We start from the raw sequence: 13,220 nt of genomic DNA on the forward strand, positions 1-13,220 counted from the left end.
CTGACAGTGTTAGAAGAAGAGTACGGGTGTGTGCTGCTCAGAACGGGAGACAGTTTGAACATTTATAAAAATTAATAGAATTGTCCAGTCTTTCAGTAACATGTCTTGTTTACATTTTCGTCTTTTAACATTTCATAATATTGATAACATTGTCTTTTTGTACGTTCTCTCATTGAAAGAGTAGGAATTGGTAAAAACGTTTCCTATGAAAGTTGTTTGTTTTGAAGAGCTCTATCAAATGGGACCCTATTTAACCCCGACTCCCATTTTAAATTTTAAAGTGATACTCCACTGATGCTACTTCTTGTTAGAGCTGATTGATGAAATTAAGGTCAAGTGAAAGTTCACATGTGGTTTAGTAATAAATATTTTTTTCTCGATAATTTAATGCACTAGTTTCTGAAACAAATGACTGTTTCAGGTGGTCTGAATCACCCTATATTTCCGAACTGCATTGGTATTTATTGCACCATTAAATATAAATGCGCGTGTCACTGAAGATCAATGCTTCCAAGCCTGCAGTCAGTCTATCAAACAGCGTCACATTGTCTTTAAGAACTGAGCTTCTACACGTGATTTTGTACGAATATGTCAAGTACCCATTATGATTTTTCCTGGAATCTCTCCATATACACCTAGTCGCTAATCTTCTTCTCTGCCTTTCAAGTCATACAATTAGTATAGATTTCAGGAATTTCCCCTGGTTCTAGATAACTTCTCCGTTTTCTATGTCTTTTGTGTTGCCTACATTCAGGGCCGTCCGGAAATTTATTGATTATCCCTTGTATGCTCAGAATGGATGATTACTAAAACTACTTAACTATAACAATTCCAAATAAATAAAGTCCTGGCAGACCATAGAGACGACGGACATAATTTTTATGTTTATAACATAATCAGTTCTCTTAAATCTAAGCCAGACAGTCGTCCCATTGTCCTACTGTCACATTACATGTTAATTGATGAGTTTTAATGTGGTGTGTAATAATATGTCGTATATTTTATTATTTTTAGTAATAATATTTTTAATTTTGTCCTTTCTCCCAAATTTTGTTGGTTTCGATGTACAATTTCAGCTGTCATAAGTGATTTATAAATGCGGGACCATATTTCTTATCTATGAGTAATTTAACAATTGAAGACCTATATTTCCAAAGGGACTAACAAGTAAGTGCCAATTTTTCATATTTCATTTTATTCAATCTATGTAAGGGAGGTACATTTATATGAGCACATCATACTAATTGGGTTCTGTCTTAGATCAACTATGATTCATTCGTGCCCCGATAGATGGTATTGACGGTATCTCAACACGCATTTATTTGACAGTGTATTTTTCATAAATTTCAGAAACTTGTTTTTGGCGCTTAGCCCCTTTCGAAAAATAAGTCTTCAATAAATTCTAAAAATCATATTGCATTCTTTGTAGTAATATGTTTGTTTCACTCAATGATATTAAACACTAAAGTTACATCACTTAAAATATCAAGATATCAAACAGACTTGCTATTTACACGCGTTTTTTTTAATAAAGTAGAAGACAATTAATATAATCGCCAGTCGGCAACACTCAGATGAAAACTGACCAAATTCAAACAACGTTCCTCAGATCGCTCATCTTGTCTTCCAGCATGAGTTTTAGGGTATGTAAATCCTTTCTCCTCCGGTGTTCCAGTCATTCATTAAGCATAAGTTAGTTACGGGGTCCTCCCATAATGCCAGATTTCGTCCACTGCTATCACACAACTTTCTTTCTTTCTCTTTCGTCTCTCACCCTTGTTCTACTTCTTTCTCCTTCCTCTCCTTGCATTATTGTCTAGAACTTTCAAGTCCTTCGTCACCTACCTCGAATAGTTTTCAGTTTTCCTTTAAATATTTGTGAATTTTTAACGTCACTCTCAATTCAAACTATTTACCTAATGTTTGTTAATTCAGTGGATGTGATAATTTCATTCCTTCTTTAAGTTTCATAGAAGTATGACTGAAAAAGTAGTTTTTGCTGTTTGTTTGCCAAACTGTACTGGAAGCATTTCTTTAACACTTAGCACTTAAAAGAATCAGCTAATCCGAAAAGTAAGAGTAAGAACTATAATAATTCTTACACGAAAATACCATTAGAATATTTAAGATCCTTATGTCACAATTATTTCTTAAAATAGTGATTAACACAAAATCAACTAAATCCGAAAATGTAAATTATATTGCACTAGAAACAATGCCCTCTGAAACCACACACGACTTATGTATCGACAAATGTTTGCCACTCTTCAATTTATTACGTAAATATTTGGACAGTAATACAGAGTTGTTATCGGTCTGGTTTACCGATATAGCAACACGCTGGTCCTCAGCGAGGACTGCGGTTGCGGCCGCCAGAATTAGTTCTATAATAGCGCGATTAAACCACAACACATTTACCTTAGAATAGATGTTGGAAATGTCGACCTTCCTGCCCCATACAAGTAGAGTATAGTGTAAAAATGTTCCAATTCACTCTCCCCAGTCCTTCCACTGAAATTCTTGTAATTTCTAGCTCAATGTTATCCTTCAGTTCCTGAAGTGTAAATGGGATAAAGTGATGCACCTTCTCTTCCACAGTAGCCCACACCTTCTACGGAGTCTAGAAACCAATTGCAGTGATTAACTCTCAAACGTGTATCATCTTCTTTAAGGATTAAGATGCAATAAACGTGTTTCGTTTCTTGCAGATGATGAAGACATGCCAGTCTACTGACCTAACATATTTAGGAATTTTTGTGGCGAATTTTCGAGAATAGCGCAAAGGTAATCTAACCTAGCCTCTGTTAAAACAGATCTCTTCCTTGAACGTTTTTTTAACACAGATCCCGTGTTCTCAAATTTATTCGCAATAAACTCCGTACAGATCCGACGAGCCGATTCATACTTATATCCCATACGAAATTGCACTCACAATAATTGCACAATTACACAACACGCATGGGCGTGTCCAACGTAAAGGGGAAGCGGGCAGCAGAGTGGGCGGTAGACGGTAAACTAGCGCAGGCCGTTGTCGGTAAACCAAACCAATAACAACTCTGTAAATATTGATGTATTTTCCAACTGAATTGGTTAAGATTCATCGTATTTTAATTTAGAAATCCTCATCGCGATTCTCAGTTGTAGGCTACTTGAGGAAGTGTGTAAAACGTAAATTTTATAATTATGTAGGCCTTCTCGTTTTTAAACACACTTTTCTTAAACCTAGTAATATTGATAAAACTGGAAAATCTGCAACTTTAATGTAAAGGAGTGGCATTATATTTTCGTCTCTTTTGTTTCCTGCCGCAGCCACTTCACGGCACAATCCTCTTCGCCGCTGTGACTTTTGGTCATAATCTAAATCATGTAATTCCTGTCAAGTGTCGCCAGGTAAGCAGAATATAGAAAATTCGTAGAGAATCTAACTGAATCAGTGAGACGTCTAATTTACAAGAGCATTAATATATTACGTAAATATATTACCTACGAATAATGTTATAGTTTTACATCCCAGCGATCAAAATCAGTGTCGAACAAATGACTGTGTAAATCTGGATAGGCCTGTTAATTCTCCCCCTTGATAGGAAGACAAGCAAGACCTTAATTAAAGTCGCCACTATTCAATGGCTTTCGCGTAATTTCTCATTCGTATGGAAGTTATGACTACCACAATGGGTCCATTTAAGGCTTGAATACAGATGAATACAGCCACATCCCAGCGGAACAATAAAGCAATGCAGTTCAATGAAGCACAGCACAAGAAAGCTGATTCGCAGTTGCATGAGGGAGGATTGACTGTTTAAATTGTGCAGTCATAATTGCGAGGGAAAAAAATAGAGGATATTTTTTCCAATTGCTTGAATCTCTCCTTATTTTCATGTAGGCCCTACTCACTTTTGTCCTATAGTCTAAATGAAAGTATTTATTTCATAAGCATGAGGGAATATAGGAAAAATATTAAGGTGTAGGCCTAATCTCAATGCTTTTAGTTTCAATTCTTTACGTGTGAAGACGAAAAGCCTTAACCTTGATGATGAGTAGGGACAGTATTCTGTCCCAGGGCATACGAAGATGAAGTTAGTTGTTCATACCGTCGTTGTTCCTGCAATAACTCCTATGTGACATTTATCAATTTTCAGATTTTTGCTGTATTAAATACCTTAAATAGTGATACAGCAAATAATAAAATCTCCTGTATGTAATTATATTTCTTTATTTCGAAAATGTAAGAATTCACAGTCTCGTATGTACGGGTGTAATAGGATGAATAAATATGTTTTCTTTTCCTACTGATCAATTTTATATTTTGCACATAGTAGTTATTGCAGGAACAACGACGATATACTATATTGGTCATGTTTCGCGCGCGACACAGGGGGGGGGGGACATTTGCATCTTGTTTGTGTGCAGCTAACGTCCTATTCATAATTCAAAACTATACCCAGCAGACTATTCACAAAGCATTCCAGTGATAAAGAATGACATTATGATGAGCTTTCCTATAATTTAAATTTATTACTAATTTATTTTGTTGATTTAGCCTATTTTTACTGGCATAGTTAAGGCCTTAAGACCATCTCTTCCACTCAACCAGTATAAAAATACACAGCAAGTATTGTAAATACCAGGAATAAAAAATGTAATAATAATAATAATATTATTATTATTAATAATAATAATAGAGCAAAATTTAGATCTGTTTAGATATCTGTAAGTCTAAAAGTTAAACAATTACAATTTAATGTTAAATAAGATAATTTGGACCAAAAGAATGATTAACATAGGTACAATGAAGAAAAATTTAAGCCTATATATTCAAAATAAAAATCATATTCTACAAAAGTGATATTTGAAGAAATATACTCTATAGACGAAAAGTAGTTTTTTGACTATCGGCTTTTGAAAGTAGTCAATGTCTGACGCCCCTTTTACATTATGTACATTAAAGTACGCTGTTTTTACGATTTATACTATTGTAAAAGAGGTAGGCTTACATTGATCCAACATATTTACACTATTATACACTATTTACAAAACAAGTAGACTATAGTAGGTCTATCAATAAATTAAATAGGCCTACTTTGCATTACAATAGACAAACACTGTACATAAAAATGTAAATAATGTGTGATCAATGTAGATATACATTCTTTACGATAGTTTAATTAAAAAATAGCGTATTCTAGTGTAGACAACACAGTGTAAATAATTTGAATTGTAAATATTAGTGTGATTGTTAAAGTGGTCCATGTTCTGTTCTGTCCAACTCGGCCAAACAGAAGTCACGTGAGCAGCGAGTCAAGTACTTCACTTGCATATGCAAGCGCGTCGTCCACTTAAAAACTTCAATAATACTTAACTTGTAGCCTCGTGAGACAAAATACGGTCCCTAATGATGACGTTCATAATAAATATTCCATTTTATTAATATATTAATTCAGTGTGTTCCTATAATGTAATAATAGACTAATAAAAAGTGAGAACATCATTAAAAACTGAGAACATCATTAAAAACTGAGAACTACACAATCAGCGCCAGCTTCATAGACTATGTCTTACCAACACCACCACCACCACCACTACCACCACCACCACCACCACCGAAGTAGAATGAAGACCCGTTCCAATCACAAAGAAATTTTGAAGCCTGTGTCTGAGCAACGAACTCACACTGTTTTTAACAGTTCACGTTCCCTATCTTGTAGGGTTGCTCTATAGGCCTATGTAGAACGATTCTACTTAAACCCTTGGTTTTTCTGAACCGACACATGCGAGATGCGAGGTGCGAGGCGGGCGAGGGCCTCGCACCTCGCACGTCGCATGCATCGGTTCAGAAAAACCAAGGCTTAACGTGAACACAGCCGCTTTGGCGACATTAAGGACTTCATCTGGCAAGAAAAGTTCTTCTTTACACGACATTTTGGTTTCGAAGAACAAACATTTTAAATTTATTTATTCTGTGTTCAACGCGACTGACGTTGTCTTCATTACCTACTATTCTTTAAATCATATTTAGTTGAACTAATCATGGACAACAGTTCGCTTTGAATCAAACAATAACAAATGAGCCTAATATTTAATTTCAATTAAAATTATTTTCACAGAAATATTACTTTACATATTAGTAGTGGAAAAAATATTGTATGTAACACAAGACTTAATAGATTTTATTCACTCAGGAGATAAACTTCCCACTCGTGAATAAAATCTTACTATTATTGAAAATTATTTTAGACTTCAAAGTCTATTCCTGAAGAAACACTTGAAAGATATTTTAGCTGTCTCAGATCTAAATATTACTCGTACAATTTAAATGTTTAAAATGTATGACGCATGTCAAAATGACGGTAACTTATTTCAGTTCGCCTTTCTTCCCTATTTAGATTGATTCCATTGGCACGTTCGCTTGTTACTTTTACTGAGATTTTTATCCATCATTTAGATTTTCACAGGAAATCGCTTATTATGACCAGAATTGCATCCATCGCTTAAGACAACATAGGACAAGGGACACACCCATTGGCACGGAAGAGGAATAGTCTAGACCACAATTTGTCGGGGAGCAAACCAGGGTGTATTTCAGGCTGACGGGCCCTGGCGGCGCCAGGTAGCTACTATGTTTGAGGCCATGTGGCGCTAGGACACTTTTATGATTTTCATATTATTGCCAAATTTTGAATTTGTAAAAGGTCATATTTTATTCTTATAGGCCTATAAACAATTTCATAGTGAGTTTTATTCCGCAGACCCAAGAATCTCTATAGGCCTATCTAGATTCTAACCCATGTGTTTTCGTCTGATATTATAGCTACAGAGTGACTGATAAAAAACTGACAATTTATTTCTTTCAAAACGAATGATACTAGCCACAATTTGTTATAGGCCTACCTCAAATGTAGAGTATCTTTGGGAGATTACTAACCTCCATAGCAAATGTTGAAAATTCTTTATTTATTCGGCTGTAAATTCACTTAATGATCAGTTTTAACGTTAAATTAAGCAGAAATTTCGATTCCCTGTCACGAGATGCGCAGATGTTTATTCTTTATTCCTTATTGTTGGCAGCTGTTTTCGACATTTTGTTTTAGTCACTGAAAATGCAGTACATATTAAATCAACGATTCTTCGTTGTAAAGCAATACTGGATTAGGAATTCAATTACATCTACTCAAAGAGTATACCAGAGAAAATTTGGTGTTCGTAATCCCCCCTAAAGAAACACAATACTGGGACTCGTAAACAAATTGGAAACAACTGGATCTCAGGTGAGTGAAAAAGGCAAACATCGTTCATCTAGGTTGCTCACGGTTGTTGTGGCCAGTAACATGGAACGACGTGTTGAGTTAAGCCTTGGTTTTTCTGAACTAACGCTTGCGACGTTCGAGGTGCGAGGTCCGGCTCGCACAAACCTGACTACACGAGAGATAGTGAGCGGTTTCTATAACTGCGAGATCCGAGTTCTGCACAGCTCTCAGCCATAGAAACCATTCACTATCTCTCGTGTAGTCAGGTTTGTGCGAGGCGGGCCTCGCACCTCGAACGTCGCATGCGTCGGCTCAGAAAAACCAAGGCTTTATGCCTTATGCAGGATGGAGGACATTTTCAACATTTACTATAGAAGTTAGTAATTTCCCAAAGATACTCTACATTTGAGGTATAACAAATTGTGGCTAGTAATAATTCGTTTTGAAATAAAGAAGGAAAGAAATGTGTTAGTTCTATATAAATCACACTGTATAAATATTCCTGCGGAAATGGTGGTGATAATGAAAACGACGGCGACGACGTCGAAGATAACTACCACCGATAAGCTTACTATTGACACCCTACAGTTAAGGCAATTCTTTTTTTTAGAAATACACCACTGGAGCAAACCCAAATAGGCTTACTCGCACACTGGTTTTGTAGGTAGCGATAGTCTTTGTAGTTTTAATTCTTTAATACGTCGTCTTAAAAATTGATTTGTTATTTTGCAATTTTATTAACGTTGTTAGATTATACGAAAGCAGAACGAACGCTGTAAACGAGATAAATTTAAAAACTGCCGTGAAGCTGAGGTAATCAATGAAAGTTACGTTTACTTACAGCAAATAAATCCACCTAACAGACGGAATCTAGGAATGGAAATGGCTGGGAGTCACGCTACCCAGGCCTACAAGAGTTTAGCGTGCAGCACAAAATATCAGAATTATTTCACAAGCGGGATAGGCCTACACAGTGCATAATAATTACACGATATGTGAACGGCTATCCCTCACAGAATCGTAGGGTATGTATAAGCTTATTACTTAATACGCTCTGTTTAAATACAAGCAACTGCTTTTGTGTGGAAACGAACGTCAGAACACATCGATTGGCAAGACGGAGTAGAAAATTACATTTAATTAATAATAGGATTTAGCCAAATTCCGTTATTGCGTAATCCTACTAAAGAGGAACTCGGAGAACACACGCTGACGAGCAGAATTATTTATAATGCCTCTTTGTACTTCATGTACTAAAATGTACACATACAGCAGTCAAATATTAATCTGCTTTGGCAGAATTAAACAATGGACCTATTAATAAAAACGCATTTGTCATTCCTCGGCGTGGCTAACCAGAATTATTTTGGCTACCATTCTATTGTCTCGTAAGTACCCGTGTTAACAATAATAATAATAATAATAATAATAATAATAATAATAATAATAATAATAATAATAATAATAATAATAATAATAATAATAATAAATGTGGTATTTTAAGTTACTATTCGAGTGGTTATGTCGCATCCTGGTTTCCTACACCCGTTTCTGCTGACCTCTCCGTAAAGCAGTGATGTCAAAGCGAGCGCATTTTTCAAACATTGACGTCGTGCGCATGCATCAAGCGCTAAGTATGGAAGGAGGAAGAATATTATGTATAGGCCTATGAATAAGCAGCTTGTTGGATTAAGAAAACAGTGGTGTGCAATCTTCAAGCGGAACGTGAAATTTTATGTCGTTATTTTTATATGGCTTCTTTCTGTTTGATATTATCTATATTATCTGTAAAACAAAAGTGCTAACACCAATTTCTTAATATTGTGGTTGTGTTTTAAATGTTAATAACATAATAAAGAGTTAAAAAGGAATATTCACATAAATGAAATACATCATTTTATAAAGAAAGTGATATCCCAAAGAAAGAGACTGAGTATGACATGATAAGTTGGAATTGATATTGATGGTATCTTCAGCCTTATAAAAGTAATCAATAAACTAATTAAAGAATATTATAGTACAAAACAAAGTTACCTAGGTATATGTTTTAACTGTAACTAATATTATATAGCAAAACTCTTATCGCATTATGCTTTTAAGGTGATAATGGTGCGCAAATTCCTATCATCAGAATATTAAATTATTTTCTCGAAATATGCTGACGCTATAGAGCTGACGTTTTTACAACACATGGGCACATATCTTCTGTTTAGGATGTAATAGTAGTTCTTTTGTTAATTCATTTCCTTACAAACATTTTCCATGCGAATATTTTCAAAATTTTCAATACACTGTCTTCAGTAATATGTATTTACGATAGGCCTATATTAGATTTACGAAAACATTTTTCATTATGTGTAAGGCTATTAAATAAACATATCTGAAAATTTAATTCTTCTGTAAAATAGTTGAGAAAATATTCCTTTTGAATAACTTTTCCTTTTGAGCAAACTTGTGAAAAATGAGCATTAAAATTAAAACTTACATTCTTATAATGCACTTATACTTCTCAGACAAATCTGAAAATTAACATGGATACAGTTTTAATAAGCTCTCGTCCCTTTATCTATCCACTGGATCAGTGCTGGCCATTCCTATATATAGCTCGACCAAGCGGCATATACTACCTCTTTCGTCTGTCTCTTTCCTTTCCGCTGTAAAGCGGTCAGACTCTCCTGAGCTCTAAAGCGCACGCTTGCGCCTATGGGCAGCTTTTGACACGACTGCCGTAAAGGCTAATGACTGGACTGTCTCTTGTTCGGAATTTGACGTCTACGTAATATTATACAACTGTTTAAAATAGTCTACCTAATTTGAAAAAGAGCCCATTTAAATGAGTAACTGTCAAGTGATTTCCCCCGTTTCGATGACCCTGCGACATAACCACTCGGACTGACAATAGCTCTAATGCAGGCATCATCGCAAAATGTCACAAATTCATGACGCAATATAAGTTAAATACTACCCGCTACACACAAAGTGAAGACAGGGGGTGGGGAGCATCGGTCGCAGAAAACTACCTTGTTCATGATAAAGAAATAACAAGAGAAAGAAGGAATGAATATCTTTATAGAATCATATTATTTTAATCTGTATTCTTTTATTTTTTGATTACAATATTTCCATTCGGTAAGATCTCAAAATTAGGGGTTGTCTCATAAGTAGCCATTGCCAATTGTGCACGAAGACTGAAATCTGTTAAGCGTGGCCTTCTTTTTATTTTAATGTGTTTAATTTAAAAAAAAAAATGTTCATAAACCTACGTACAAACGAACATAGCTGGGATTCTGGCAGCAAATGATCTAAGACGTGGATATTTAGAGTAGTCAATATTTTTAAATAACCTACGTCTAATCCAATACAATCCTTACGCTTGCTTTTCATAAAGGTGTTATCGACCTCAAATTGTAAGTCTCGCCGTAGCCCTACCTTCAGAAGGGGTGTGTTAACAAATAGAGAGATCATTTTCCATTTGTTTCAAATTACAAAATCTTTCATCTCTAAATTCTGAAAGTAATGTTTCCAAGATGTCGTAGCATTTATCTATTATTGAATCAGAAACATTTGACAGTGACTTCAGGCAAGAAAAATGATGAAACTTATTTTCTTTCAATTCCACTTTCCAAACATTTATCATCGTGGAAAAAGATTTCACCGCGTCATACATGTCAACTATGTTCTAATCACGTTCTTGAAGCCGGCAGTTTAGTTTGTTCAGCTGTTCATAAATAGGCCTATTTGTTATGAACGCCAAATAACTAGACAACAGAATGAGCCACTGTTGACAGTATCGACAGGCTAGAGGAAGGAGTTCAGCTCGGAGAGGGGTGTTGTCATCTGAAACTTACGTGAGAGTTAGGCGCTGTTTCACGAAACACACTTTTGCGATACCTGCTCTAATGTAACAGAGATCTGAAAGAAATAAATTACACAATAGACCTACTTTAAGAAGAATTTCGATGTTATTAGCATAGGCTAATTCCGGTCAGAGAACCGACAACAAGAATGTCACAACGTATTTTTTAGGATAACGAATTAACAAAATAAACTTCTATATGGCAATACATTGGCAGATGACGTGAATATGTTAGGAGAAAATCCACAAACGATTAGGGAAAACACGGAAATTGTACTTGAAGTAAATAAAGCGATAGGTTTGGAAGTAAATCCCGAAAAGACAAAGTATATGATTATGTCTCGTGACCAGAATATTGTACGAAATGGAAATATAAAAACTGGAGATTTATCTTCGAAGAGGTGCAAAAATTCAAATATCTTGGAGCAACAATGACAGATATAAATGACACTCGGGAGGAAATTAAACGCAGAATAAATATGGGAAATGCCTCTTATTATTCGGTTGAGAAGCTTTTGTCATCTAGTCTGCTGTCAAAAAACATGAAAGTTAGAATTTATAAAACAGTTATATTACCGGTTGTTCTGTATGGTTGTGGAACTTGGACTCTCGCTTTGAGAGAGGAACAGAAATTAAGGATGTTTGAGAATAAGGTTCTTAGGAAAATATTTGGGGCTAAGAGGGATGAAGTTACAGGAGAACGCAGAACTGCACGCATTGTATTCTTCACCTGACATAATTAGGAACTTGAAATCCAGACGTTTGAGATGGGCAGGGCATGTAGCACGTATGGGCGAATCCAGAAATGTATATAGTGTGTTAGTTGGGAGACCGGAGGGAATAGACCTTTGGGGAGGCCGAGACGTAGATGGGAGGATAATATTAAAATGGATTTAAGGGAGGTGGGATATGATGATAAAGACTGGATTAATCTTGCACAGGATAGAGACCGATGGCGGGCTTATGTGAGGGCGGCAATGAACCTCAGGTTTCCATAAAAGCCATTTGTAAGTAACTAAGTATGTGTATACATTATGAATATTACGATATTCGAAAATGCGAAATATAGCCTAAGCCTGTGAGTATCTTTAACACGAATTCCTTAACATAGAAAGAATAAAATTATTCTTTAGAGTTTTTCTACTTATGGAAAGGAAGTCTTCACACTTTAAGATTAAGATCTTAGTTGTCTTACACAGAGGCATTCAAAACCAGTGTACTACTTGCGTATTTTAACAATCTGTGTGTCCCTTTCCGTTCTTCTTAGACTGAATATCGTATACAGTATATAGCAACACACACGCACACACTCTTTTTCTCCCCTCAGTGTCACCCCTATTCATTACTACACAATAGGCCTATTCTTTATTGTACTACAGCAGGTCTGCGTGTTCCCTTTTATGCTCGGCCGCAATTCTAAGCTAACAGCTACAGTTTCATGCAATTTGGTACCCATTAAAGGTCGGTATACTGTTTCAGTGTTGTAAGCAATACAATGATTGATATACGCTATGTTACAGTAGCCTAAGCGTCGATATACATAGGCTGCATACAGTGCATATTAAGCTACATAATAAAAGTATTTTTAGCGGCGTTGCTGAAGTTTGTGCAGCGATTTGAATGCTGCGACTCTATCTGAAGTAAGATCAGGTTTCGAACGGATAATCTAAGCTAGGAGGCCTATGCTGGAATTACACTAACTACTGTACAACTTGAACCTGGAGTTTTCTCAGAGTGAGAGTGTTTATTATTCAATAGGTCTATACAGTTTGTAGTAACTTACCTCTAGCCCGACACTTCTCTTGAACTATAAAGCCTTGGTTTTTCTGAACCGACGCATGCGACGTCCGAGGTTCGCACAAATCCGGACTACACGAGAGATAGTGAGTGGTTTCTATGGCTGCGAGGTACGCAGACCTCGAATTTCGCAGTTATAGAAACCACTCACTATCTCTCGTGTAGTCCGGATTTGTGCAACGAGGGCCTCGCGCCTCACATGCGTCGGTTCAGAAAAACCAAGGTTTTAAGCCTAGAGATCATTCAGAGACTATGGGATACAACGACAGCACTGTAATTAAATGTGAAATGAGAAATAGTAAGAGTAGGCCTGATAAGGACTG

General features: G+C 35.9%; 1 protein-coding gene across 1 annotated transcript in view; it reads right to left on the reverse strand.

The window, feature by feature from the left end:
* The window catches only part of tup (LIM1_Isl and LIM2_Isl domain-containing protein tup), a 452,945-nt gene that overhangs the window by 266,225 nt on the left and 173,500 nt on the right, over window positions 1-13,220 (reverse strand). The window lies entirely within an intron of this gene.

The sequence above is a fragment of the Periplaneta americana genome, chromosome 5, assembly GCF_040183065.1.
Source record: "Periplaneta americana isolate PAMFEO1 chromosome 5, P.americana_PAMFEO1_priV1, whole genome shotgun sequence".
Taxonomy (NCBI): domain Eukaryota; kingdom Metazoa; phylum Arthropoda; class Insecta; order Blattodea; family Blattidae; genus Periplaneta; species Periplaneta americana.